The 12562-nt window shown below is 34.6% G+C and overlaps 1 non-coding gene across 1 annotated transcript; it reads right to left on the minus strand.

Moving 5' to 3' along the window:
* Window positions 1–6857: 6857 nt before the first annotated feature.
* LOC136228248 (small nucleolar RNA R71) lies at window positions 6858–6964 on the minus strand. Its single transcript, XR_010688577.1, has one exon. It is a non-coding gene; the product is annotated as a small nucleolar RNA R71 (small nucleolar RNA).
* Window positions 6965–12562: the final 5598 nt, after the last annotated feature.

Raw genomic sequence — 12562 nt, forward strand, 5'->3', positions numbered from 1 at the left:
CTGTATTTTTTCGAAACTGAACAAGTAAACAGAGAGTGTATACAGAATGATTTTCGTACGGTGCAATACGACAATTGTATTTAAGAGGGTTGTTTTATCCTGGAGGCGACCGGAGTTCATACTGTTTGCTACATTACGGCAGTTCTGCGAACGTCTTAAAGAAAGCGACATTATTCGCGACTCTGCCCATTTAATTTTGTTCGGTCTGTTCCTATTTTCTGAGTTCGAGCAACAACAATTTCTTTCTGAATGGGAGGAAGAAGAATATGAAGCTGATATTCTACTTCAACAGAGATTTCTAAAATGCACCAATCATTTAACTGGGTACTATGCATAATTTCCATATCATTCTATTCCCGAAAAATTGGATACCATGGATGACGAGAAAACTCCAAACATTGATGATTTACTAATGAACAACTACAAAATTTTGTGTGAAAGTTTGGAGTTAGAATTATTAGAGAGCGATGATGATAATTCATATACACCTAATTCTTCCTTACGATTTGATCAAACTAGTATCGATTTAATTCTTTTGTGGAATAAATACTATTTACAATAATTACCACCATTAATCATAAAAAAATATTAAGGCCGAAGAAGAAGGAGAAGGAGAGAAGGAGAGGGAGAGGACATCGCATTCATAGAGGATTTTTTGTTCGGTTATGAGGAAGAATATATTGCAGATGATTGTTGGAAGAGTTCTGCGTGAAAAAGAATGATGAATAAATCAATTAAGAAGAAATTAAGGAATCAAACTTAGGATGTTATTTTTTTTATGGTTTTTCTAATTGATGCATATTTGGAAATTAAATACTCAAACTTGGATTTTATTTTGTTTTATTTTTGCCGGACAATTTCATATTTTAGAATTAAAGAATCATAATACAAATCTATTCATCTATCTCTTGTTTTCATTAGATAGTGTGATGAAATATGTTTTTATTATTTCCAAATTTAGCATAAACACTAGGATGATCTAGTATTACTAGAACTTAGTAATATAAATATGTGAAACCAAATATTAAAAAGGTTATATAAATAAAGGAAATATATAATTTGATAATAAAAATAAAATCAAAGGGCTTATGTAAAAGAGGAACTCTTTTAATCAAGTTGCTTGATATTCAACCAAGTAAGAATCTCTTAAACAATCAAGTTACTTAATATTTAACCAAATAAGGAACTCAACAATTAATTAAGAATGTCAGTTTATATTCAAATAATATAAACTGTTACAACACCCCTACAATTAAAGGGCTTATGGCGTGTTTGTTTTACCTACTGTTTGTTGTTGCTGTTTGTTGTTTGCTGTTACGGTTTGCTATTTGATGTTGCTGTTGCGGTTTGCTATTAGAAAAGGCTGCTTTTTCAAAAAGTAGAGATTCACTGCTTTTGTAAAAGACTGCTTTTCGGGTGTAAAAGGCAAACATGAAGTCATCCAAACACCTAATGCTGAGTTCAGATATAAAAGGCAAACATGATATCACTAACCAAGCATCAAATTCTCATTTTTGAAGTGAAAATGTAAACAGGATCATAAAACTGAGCAACTAAAACACTTCCTTAGTTCACACAAACACCCCCCTTAATTTAATTTACACAATAAAATAAAATAAAGTAAGGAAGTGGTTTCCACAATAAAGATTACAACCAAAACCAAATAGCTAAAAGACAAATTTAAAGGATCATCATAAAAAAAAATCATGAAGATCCTTATATCATCTTCAATTCATCAAGGTGTTAGGTAAAATGCATACTGATCAGTTTATTTTAAATTAATTAAAACTTTATTTTTTAAAGGGATAAAATGTAAAAATACCTTTAATTTTTGGAGGCAAGAGCATTTTTATCTTTAACATCTAAAATGATGCAATTTCACACCCAACATTAGAAGCTAAGAGCAATTTCACTTTTAACATTGGCAAATTGGGTCCATTTCAGACATTATTATAAAACACATATTTTGTTCCTTATTTTACACCAAGTGCTCATAAGTTGATTTAAAATAAGGATTTCATTTTTTTATTTAATAATAGGATTAAAAATTAATATTTTTAAAATATTTGAATTTTTTTGTCCAACTCGTACAAAATACAGTATATTTTTTAAAAAAAAATTCACATCTAATCATATATTTGTGATTTGTTACTAATAAGCACATGTGAAGTGTAGATGGCAAGTTTCGTAACCTAGAAAACAATTTGATGAATAATTTCTCCAAATGACCCAACTTGTCAATTGACTTTAGGGTCCTCCCCAACAAAATTTATATGTCCAATACCACCAATACCAATATTATCAATAATACCTATATTTCTAGCAATCTTATTATGCTCAAAATCATTAAAAGCATTCCTCATCGCTATCGACATTATGAATAATAACAGGATTGGGATGCCTTACCTCCTGTGCCCTAAGGTCCACATGTGGTTGAAAAATAGGTCGCTTTTGAGGTGGAGATTATTTCGGGCTTGGTTGACTTTAGGGTTAAGATCGAAAGATATCTTGATGCCTCCAGTGAAGTCCTTCGGCGGGTTGTGGATGGCTATTCTGCATCTCTATATTGAACTCCTCGAGAGATGCATTCAACTCCCTCATCCTTTCATCATGCCTTTCATTTTGTACTGTGAGGGCTTCTTTATACAACTTTCCATGCCTTCAAACTTCTTTTCTACAGATTCAAATCTCTTGTCAATGGATTTCATGGTTTTTTGTGGTAGACGGGGTTGGGCCATTTTCAAGAACAAGTCTCTAGAAGGAAAATGACTCGACTCTGATGCCAACTGATACAGATCGAAATCAGACATGAAGGTTTTAATCGTAAACCTACAAAGCTGTTCCTTCTCAACCATAGCTTGAAGGAGTTGATCCTAAAGAACAAGTCGATAAAGCTCCAATGGAGGCTAAAATTGATTTATTTAATTAAAGTTAAGTTTCATTACAAATAAGGAGATTTATATACCTCCTCTAAAGGTGTGAAAAAATAATAAAATATCCCCACTAGTGTTACACCTTGAAAGGATAAAGATAGGGGTAGTATGAGAGTAGATGTGCAAATGGAAAAGATGATAATAAACCTAATGGTAAAATATTAAATAAGATAATGGTATAACAGTAATTTAAAGTGTGGCAGCCCTTGTCCCCTCTCCTTCAACATGGTGAATCAGGCAGCCCACACATCGAGTCACATTCCCACATGGCGTGTGGGTGCCTTGCTGCTTCTACGCGCCAAGCGACTGGTGATACACCGAGTGGAATGTCACATGTTATGTCACTGTAGGTCTGAACTTTGAGTTACTTCGGCTTGGCCTCACACGGCATGTGGCCTGATGCACATGGTGTGTGAGGCAGTTTTCCTGCCTTGGGAAACTTGGCTCCTCCCGTTGGGCCCATATTGGAGATGTTCGCATTAGAGGCTTGAAATGAGGGGGCTGGTCAAGTTCAGGAAGTTCGGTGTGAACTACGACAGACAATGGTCCATTATGTTAAGTGTAACGTTGATGCGGTAGTGTTTCAATCAGAGAATAGTTTCTGTATGGTTGTACTAGCAATTTTATTGTGTGTTTCAGTTCTTTTGCGGCATGTAGTATTCAAGTTTCAATAGCGGAGGCATTGGCTCTCCGTGACGCAATGATGTGGGTAGTTTTCACTCCACTTTCAGAATGTTCAGTTTGAAATGGATGCTAAAGGGGTGGTGGATCGCATTTCATCAAAGGTTCATGATATTACCGAGTTCAGGGTTATTATAGAAGAAATTTGAGATTTGTTACTTATCCATCCAGATTGTTCTGTGACTTTTGTCCCTATATTAGCCAACGGTGTGGCCCATTCAATGGCTCATCATTCCCGTTCCAATGTTAACTTCTTCAGTGATATTGTTGCTCCTAGTTGTTTAGATGATGCTCTTTGTATTTACAATGTTTTCATTTCTTAATAATAGTTGGTTTTTTCTATAAAATAAAAATAAATATTTAATAGGTCGGGTCTGACTAGAGGTGTTCAAAAAATTAAACTCGACCAAAATCACGAACATATACAGTTCAGTTTTTTAGTCTATTGGATTCTGTTTCGATTATTTTTTTCATAGTATTTTCATCAGTATGGTTTTGTGATAAAATTACTGAATTATCCGAAACAACTGAAATAAAATTAAATTAATTTTATAACAGATTGAATTTTTATTTATTAGAAGGTAGAGGAATAGGAAATGAGGCCCGGGACATCCCAACAAGGTTGGCACCCATCAGACAACCACCCCCAAATACAAATCAAAATAAATAAATAAATAAAACAAAAACCAATAATGTCCAAGAAAGGAATGGTAAAACTAAACGAACCGGTACAAATCTCGGCTGTTACAATTTTCCCAAATATAATTAGAACAGAAATGAGGATGTGAGTCCTACCAGCGAGGCTCCGAACTGATCCTGCCAGAGTTGGCCAGCGCATCTGCAACCTGATTACCTTCCCGAAAAATGTGCAACACAATGAAATGCATTTCACGAACCAACGCGCGATACTTCATAAGCTCCTGATGTTTCTCCTAGGGGCCGATAAGTCAGCATGACGAAGTAGAGATACCACATAGGTCGAGTCACTTTCAAGCCAAAAATGATGCCAGTGTTAAGCCCAAAATATACCTAAAATATCATATATAAATACGTTAAATTTACATTGAAATCGTGCTAAATATATTCATTTAGAATACTTTTACGTTTTTATTTACTTCTTTGATGCAAGGTACTTAATTATTTGGTTAAATCCAAATATGAGCTAAAACGGATCTAAAACGGAGCTAAAATGGAGGGAAAACCTAAAAAGCGTACCAAGAATACGTATCAGTCAGAAGAACGCTCAAGGAGGACAAGAAGCAGTCGAGAGACGGGGAGAAAAGCCCCTGTCGCGACTGAGATTTTCAGAATCTCAGTCGCGACATACGAAAGCTGAACTCCGAAAAAACGAAGTCTTCAACTCGCCCCTGCACCCCCTATCGCGACTGAGATTCTCAAAATCTCAACTGAGACAGCGAAGAATTCTGCACATATTTCACATGTTTTAATCCGAGAAACGCGTCTGTTCGTTTGGATAAAAGCGACCCTTCACCAACGGACACGACCCATCAATTACAACCCTTCAACAACTATAAATAAGTGATCCATTTTAGAAATTAATGTCGTTGGCTAAGTTAGAAAAGTTAGAGAAATCAGAGAGTTATTATGTTGAGTTTCTGATTCAGAAAAGAGTCAGAAAGTTAGATTTCATTTCTGTAAACAAACTTGATGTACACAAGTTGTTATTAGATTAGTTATAAACACAGTATTAGTTTAGTTTCAAAGGTTGATCAGAGACAAGTTTTCATTCTGGTAGCGGACTAACCGGTCCCTATTCTGAAGATTCAGCGAGAAGAACTAACGGCTGAAGGGCAAAAGGGTCTGACAAACCTACGGAGTTTGAGGGAAAGATTGACAACCCGGATCTCAAAGTTTTCATCACAATGCTTTCCATGTTTCTACTTCTCTGTTAACTTGTGAAGATTCACATTTCATTAATGATATATTTATTTTATTCAATACATTCTTTCTGTTGTTATTTTGATATTGTTCTGACAAAATGATTTTCAAAATGATAAATTGGTGTTTTTATTAAAACATTTTATTCCATCTTATTCATATAAGAACTTTGTTGAACACTTGAAAGAATTAGTTTTTACGGATGATATGATCGTGATCGCGGATTATCGGATATAAAATACTAATTTGATTAGGGTAGAAATATGCTCCGAACCAGAGAGATTTCTACGGTTCAAAGCCATTTAATTGAATAAATTCCTATATTATTACATGTCCATAATCTTACCAAAGTTAAAGTTGTTTTCTTTGCTTTATGAAAATAAGTTTTATACCTTCTATTTATTCCAATTGCGGAAGTATCTGTCTTGTAATCAAAATCTCAAGACGGAATTGTTCTCTAAATTCAATATAATATTCTTATCTAATCCTAATTTATCCGAACCAATTCAATCAATTAAACGATTTTCTTTTGTTAAACCTAAACACGTGAAGAAAACTGAATTAAATAAGTTTTTAGTTAAAAAGCGTTCCCTGTGGGTTCGATATCTTTTATTACTACAAGCGTATACCGTGCACTTGCGGAAATCGCTTCACAAGTTTTTGGCGCCGTTGCCGGGGAATGCCAAAATTTTTGACAAAATTTTAGATTTTTCGTGTTTTATTTCGAATCTAGGTTTAAACATACTTATTTTAACTTTTTGCAATTTATTAATTTACTAATTTATTTATTTTTCAAATTCTGTTTTGTAGGTAGTTTCGGTTCGTGCAAGATTTCAGGTTCATGCGCAGTTCTCGAAGTTCAGGCATTGTACCAGACCCTATAGACCCAGAAATTGAGAAAACCATTAGGAAGAACAAGAAAAACAAAAATAAGACTCCAGCAAAAACATATACCGAGCCAGGAAAAATGGCAGATCCACCAACACTTATGGATTACGCTAGGCCAGGTGTGGCCGGTGTAACCAATAGTATCGTTAGACCCAGAATCACCGCAAACCAATTTGAAATTAAGCCAGCTTTGCTTAATATGTTGCAAAATAATGTAACATTTTACGGGTTACCTAACGAAAATCCTAACACCCATTTAACAAATTTCCTTGAAATTTGTGACACTTTTAAAATCTCAGATGTGACTGCAGAAGCAATCAAACTTCGCCTTTTCCTTTCACTTTCAAGGATAGAGCCAAAGAATGGTTAACTTCTATGCCAGCCGCAACTTTTGCCACTTGGGAACAATTAGCCCAAGCATTTTTATCAAAATATATTCCTTTAGCAAAAACCGCAAGAGTCATAAAAGAGTTAACATCTTTTTCTCAAAATGATAATGAGACTCTTTATGAGACTTGGGAACGTTTTAAAGAACTTCAATGTTTATGCCCACACCACCAGTTACCCGTTGAACTTTTAATGCAAACATTTTACAATGGACTAAATCCTACAACTAGGGGTTCATTAGATGCTATGTCGGGAGAGCTATTTATGAAGAAAACATCAGCCCAAGCGAGAGAACTTTTGGAGGAAATGACAATCAACAGCAGTATGTGGCCCGCGGAACGTGGACATATACCGGTGGAAAAACCATCATCCTCAACCACACCATCAGTTAAAGGTATAGTTGAACTTGATCCAGTCGCGATGTTACTAGCCCAATTTTCTGCCTTATCGCACAAAATTGACAGGTTTATGGCACCGTGTGATTCTAATGGTAATCCAATCCAAACGGATGTGGATTACGAAAACATGAGTGAGATCGAACAGGTAAATTTTGTCCAAGGGCAAAACCAAACTAATAATCCTTATTCTAATACTTATAATTCTGGATGGAGAAATCATCCTAACTTTAACTGGAAAGATAACAATAACAATAATGCAAGTGCTAATCAAAATCGTACCACTAATTATCAAAATCAGTCAAGAGATACGATTAGCACTTTATCTTCTAAAATCGACAAGTTTATAGATGCTATCAGTGGAAAAATAAGTAATCACGACGATGGTTTTAAACGGATCAAAAATACGTTCGATCAGCTTATTAAAAACCACTCATCTAGCATCCATAATTTGGAGGTTCAAATTGGTCAACTTGCTAAATCAATTCTATCCCGAAAAGAGGGAAGTCTTCCCAGCCATATGGAAGAAAATCCGAAAGAGCGGGTAAAGGCTATCACTCTTCATTCAGGGAAAAATTATCAAGGGCCGGAAATGCCCAAAGATGCAACATTAACAGGAACTGATTTATCAAAATCCAAAGAAGATATCTTAAACACAAATAGTTCACCATTTGACACAAGTACTAAAACTTTTGTACCCAAACCACCTTTTCTGCAGAAAGTCCGAAATAAGGACTATGATAAACAACTTCTAACGTTTTTAGATAAACTTAAAAATTTGCACATCAATTTAACGTTTATGGATGCAATCACGCAAATTCCTAACTATGGTAAGTTTTTAAAAGATTTAATTTCAAAGAAAATCAGTTGGGAAGGAATTTCATCCATTTCGTTAACTGAAGACTGTAGTTCAATCGTGTCAAGTAATTTGCCCACTAAACTCAAAGATCCTGGATGTTTTACTATTCCGTGTAAGTTGAGAGATATTGAATCCCCAAGTTGTCTTTGTGATTTAGGAGCAAGTATAAACTTAATGTCGTTGTCTATTTTTAACAAGTTAGGTTTAGAAGAAGATATCAAACGTACCAATATGGTTTTGCAATTAGCGGATCAAACCACTAAGAGACCATATGGTATAATTGAAGATGTTTTAGTCAAAGTCGATAAATTTATTTTTCCTACCGATTTTGTTATATTAGACTTTGCATATGATGTAAATTGCCCTTTAATTTTCGGTAGACCGTTTATGAACACGGGACGCGCTCTAGTAGATGTGTTGGAAGGGAAGGTAGTTTTAAGGATAGGAGAAGATAAGATCGAGTTTAATATGAACAAAGCGATGAAATACCCTATGGAGGAATTCGCTTCTATGAAACTTGATTTAGTCGAGGAATGTGTCAATGACGTTATTCAAAGTGAAGAAATAATTGAACCTATAATGGGTGAGGAATTAGAAGATAAGGACCCAGAGCCTTTGATTCGAGAAGATGGACCAGTTCCGCCTTCAGTTGTAATACCCCCTAAATTAGAACTTAAAGTGTTACCCAGTCATTTGAGGTACGCTTTCTTAGGCGAAGGCGATTCTCTACCTATAATTATTTCTAACAAATTAACAAATGATCAAGAAGAAAAATTGAAAGAAGTTGTTAGAAATAGGATAGGAAGTATGGGATGGCAAATTTCAGACTTAAAAGGAATTAATCATAGTATCGTAATGCATAGAATTCACTTAGAAGAGGATAAGCCACCTAAAGCGGATAGGCAAAGACGCTTAAATCCGAACATGAAAGAGGTAGTCAAAAATGAGATTACTAAACTTCTCGACAATGGAATCATTTATCCGATTTCGGATAGTGAATGGGTTAGTCCAATCCATTGTGTACCCAAAAAAGGAGGCATAACTGTTGTAAGAAATGATGAAGGTGAACTGATACCTACACGAACCACCACCGGTTGGAGGGTTTGTATAGACTATAGGAACCTAAACAAAGCAACTAGGAAAGATCATTTTCCTCTACCTTTCATTGATCAAATGATCGAAAGGATAGCCGGTCATGCATTTTATTATTTCCTAGATGGTTATTCCGGATCAAATTTACATTTACCCGGATGACCAAGACAAAACAACCTTCACGTGTCCTTACGGAACATTTTCATATAGGAGAATGCCTTTTGGTCTATGTAATGCACCAGCAACATTTCAACGATGTATGACAGCAATATTTAATGACTTCATTGAAGATATAATGGAAGTTTTCATGGATGATTTTTCAGTTTATGGAGATTCTTTCGATGCATGTTTACAGAACTTAGATAAAGTATTGTCTAGATGTGAGGAAACGAATTTAGTATTAAATTGGGAAAAATGTCATTTCATGGTAGACGAAGGAATTGTTTTAGGTCATAAGATATCTGAAAAAGGTTTAGAAGTGGACAGAGCAAAGACTTCAGTTATAGAAAAATTACCCCCACCAACCACTGTTAAGGGAGTAAGATCATTTTTAGGTCATGCAGGTTTTTACAGAAGGTTTATAAAGAAATTTTCTGTAATCTCCAAACCACTTACTAATTTGCTTATGAAAGATTCAACTTTTGATTTTAATGAGGATTGTTTACAAGCTTTCAATACCTTGAAAACGGCTTTAGTCAGTACACCTATAATATCGAAACCCGATTGGAATTTACCTTTCGAAATTATGTGCGATGCGAGTGACTTAGCTGTAAGATGTGTATTAGGTCAAAGGAAGGACAAGAAACTTCATGTTATATATTATGCGAGTCACACATTGTCAGGTGCACAGTTAAATTACACCACAACTGAAAAAGAAATGTTGGTAGTAGTTTTTTCATGTGATAAGTTTCGATCTTACTTGTTAGGATCTAAAGTCATCATTTATACAGATCATGTAGCTTTACGATATTTATTTGCTAAGAAAGATGCAAAACCGCGTCTTATTAGATGGGTTTTATTATTGCAAGAATTTGACATAGAGATTAAAGATAAAAAGGGAGTTGAAAACCTTGTCGCCGATCATCTATCAAGACTTGAGGATGAAAACGGTCCCATCGGTGAAACATTAGGCATTCGAGATGATTTCCCCGATGAACATCTCATGCAAGTACAAAGTGTCATAGCTCTATGGTATGCGGATATAGCCAATTACTTAGCTGCACATGTTGTGCCAGATGGATTGAATTCTCAGCAAAAGAAGAAATTCTTTTCAGAGGTTAAGAGATATTTTTAGGAAGATCCATTTCTGTTCAAAACATGCGGCGATGGAATACTTAGGAGATGTGTTAGTGAGTTTGAATATGACCCTATAATGTTGGAATGTCATGCTAGTGCTTACGGAGGTCATAATAGCGTAAGCAAAACAGCAGCTAGAATACTAGAATGCGGATTCTTTTGGCCTACTTTGTTTAAAGATGTCCGTTCATTTATTATCCGCTGTGATAAATGTCAAAGAACCGGGAATTTAGGAAGGAGAGATGAGATGCCTCTCACGAACATATTGGAAGTTGAAATCTTCGACGTATGGGGGATCGATTTCATTGGTCCTTTTCCTACTTCGTTTGGCAAAAATTATATATTAGTAGCCGTAGATTATGTTTCAAAGTGGGTTGAAGCAATTGCAACCCCGACAAATGATTCTAAAGTAGTTGTTAAGTTTTTAAATGCAATATTCTATCGATTTGGAGTTCCTAGAGTTATGGTAAGCGACGGTGGTACTCATTTCGTAAATAGAAGTTTTGAGTTACTTATGAAAAAATACGGAGTACACCACCGTATCTCTACGCCGTACCATCCTCAAACGAATGGTCAAGCGGAAATATCAAATAGAGAGTTCAAATGGATACTTGAGAAAACAGTTTTGTCTTCTAGAAGAGACTGGGCACATAAACTTAACGATGCATTATGGGCATACCGTACTGCATTTAAAACACCTATCGGAATGACACCTTATAGATTAGTCTATGGTAAAGCTTGTCATTTGCCGGTAGAGTTAGAACATAAAGCATATTGGGCTATAAAAACCCTTAATTATGATTTGCAACGCGCAGGAAAAAAGCGTTTGTTCGACTTAAACGAGTTGGATGAATTACGCTATTTGTCCTACGAAAATGCAAGAATTTATAAGGAAAATGTTAAAAAGTGGCATGATGCCAAAATCAAAATTAAAAACTTTAATGTTGGGGATAAAGTCTTACTTTTTAATTCGAGATTAAAGTTATTTCCAGGTAAGCTAAAATCTAGATGGACTGGACCATTTTTGGTTGTTAAAACATTTGATTACGGAACTTTGGAGCTAGAAAAGTCCAATGGCGATCGATTAAAAGTCAATGGTAATCGTTGCAAGATTTATTTCGACGGAGCTCCAATTCAAGCAATTGAATCCGTGGACGAATTCTATGAAAATTAATTTATTTAGTTTTCATATTTTTAATTTATAGTTTTTCTTATTTTATGTTCATAATTTTTATTTTTTTTTTCTTCTTTTTAATTTATTTATTTTTATTTTATTTTTATTTTTATTTTTATTTTTTTCTTTTACTTTAATTTTTATTTTTATTTTGTGTACAAATAAGTTTTGTCAACATTAAAATTTTATTCTAGTCATGTTTTGAAAATGATTTCATTAAGTGTTAAGTGTTATTGAGAAATTAAAAATGCAAAAATCTCAGTTGAGATTTTCCATGTTTCAGGATTTGGAAATCTCAGTTGAGATTCTGATAATCTCAGTTGAGATTTTCTGTCTTTTCCAATTTGAAATAACTGTAACGGATTACATCCATCTGATTTTAAAATTTCTGTCAGTTGAATCGAAGAGCTATCACTTTGGCATCTTTTCTTTTTAACAGACACAACCTTTCACTTATATGTCTTATATATTCCTGTAGGATCAGACTTATTCCATTTTCATTTCATCTTTCTGAATTTCTTTCTCAAATTCTCAATCCTACAGACACCATTTTCTTTCTCTCTCATAAACATGACCAAGTCTTTGAAAAATGTTCGAAAACACACTTCTGCTCAAAGCGGGAAAATTGATATCTCTGATCGTTATGGCGTATGGTTTCCAATCTATAATCATGACGAAGGGAAATGTTTTCTGCAGTTTAGATATGCTCAATTCTTTGGTATGATGTATATGGACGAGTTTCTGAATGAGGAACTCGGGATAAGCGAAGACATAGATCGCTATCTGACTAATTTGGGATGGACCAAATTTGTTTCTATGAAATTTTCTATAATTGGGAATTGGGTTCTAGAGTTTTTATCCACCGTTCGATTCATCAATAAGAGTCGTGTTCGTCTCAGTTTTCGTTGTGAGGGGAAGGTATTCACTTTTGGATATCCAGAACTTCATAATTGGTTTG

Source organism: Euphorbia lathyris, chromosome 4, assembly GCF_963576675.1.
Source record: "Euphorbia lathyris chromosome 4, ddEupLath1.1, whole genome shotgun sequence".
Taxonomy (NCBI): Eukaryota; Viridiplantae; Streptophyta; class Magnoliopsida; order Malpighiales; family Euphorbiaceae; genus Euphorbia; species Euphorbia lathyris.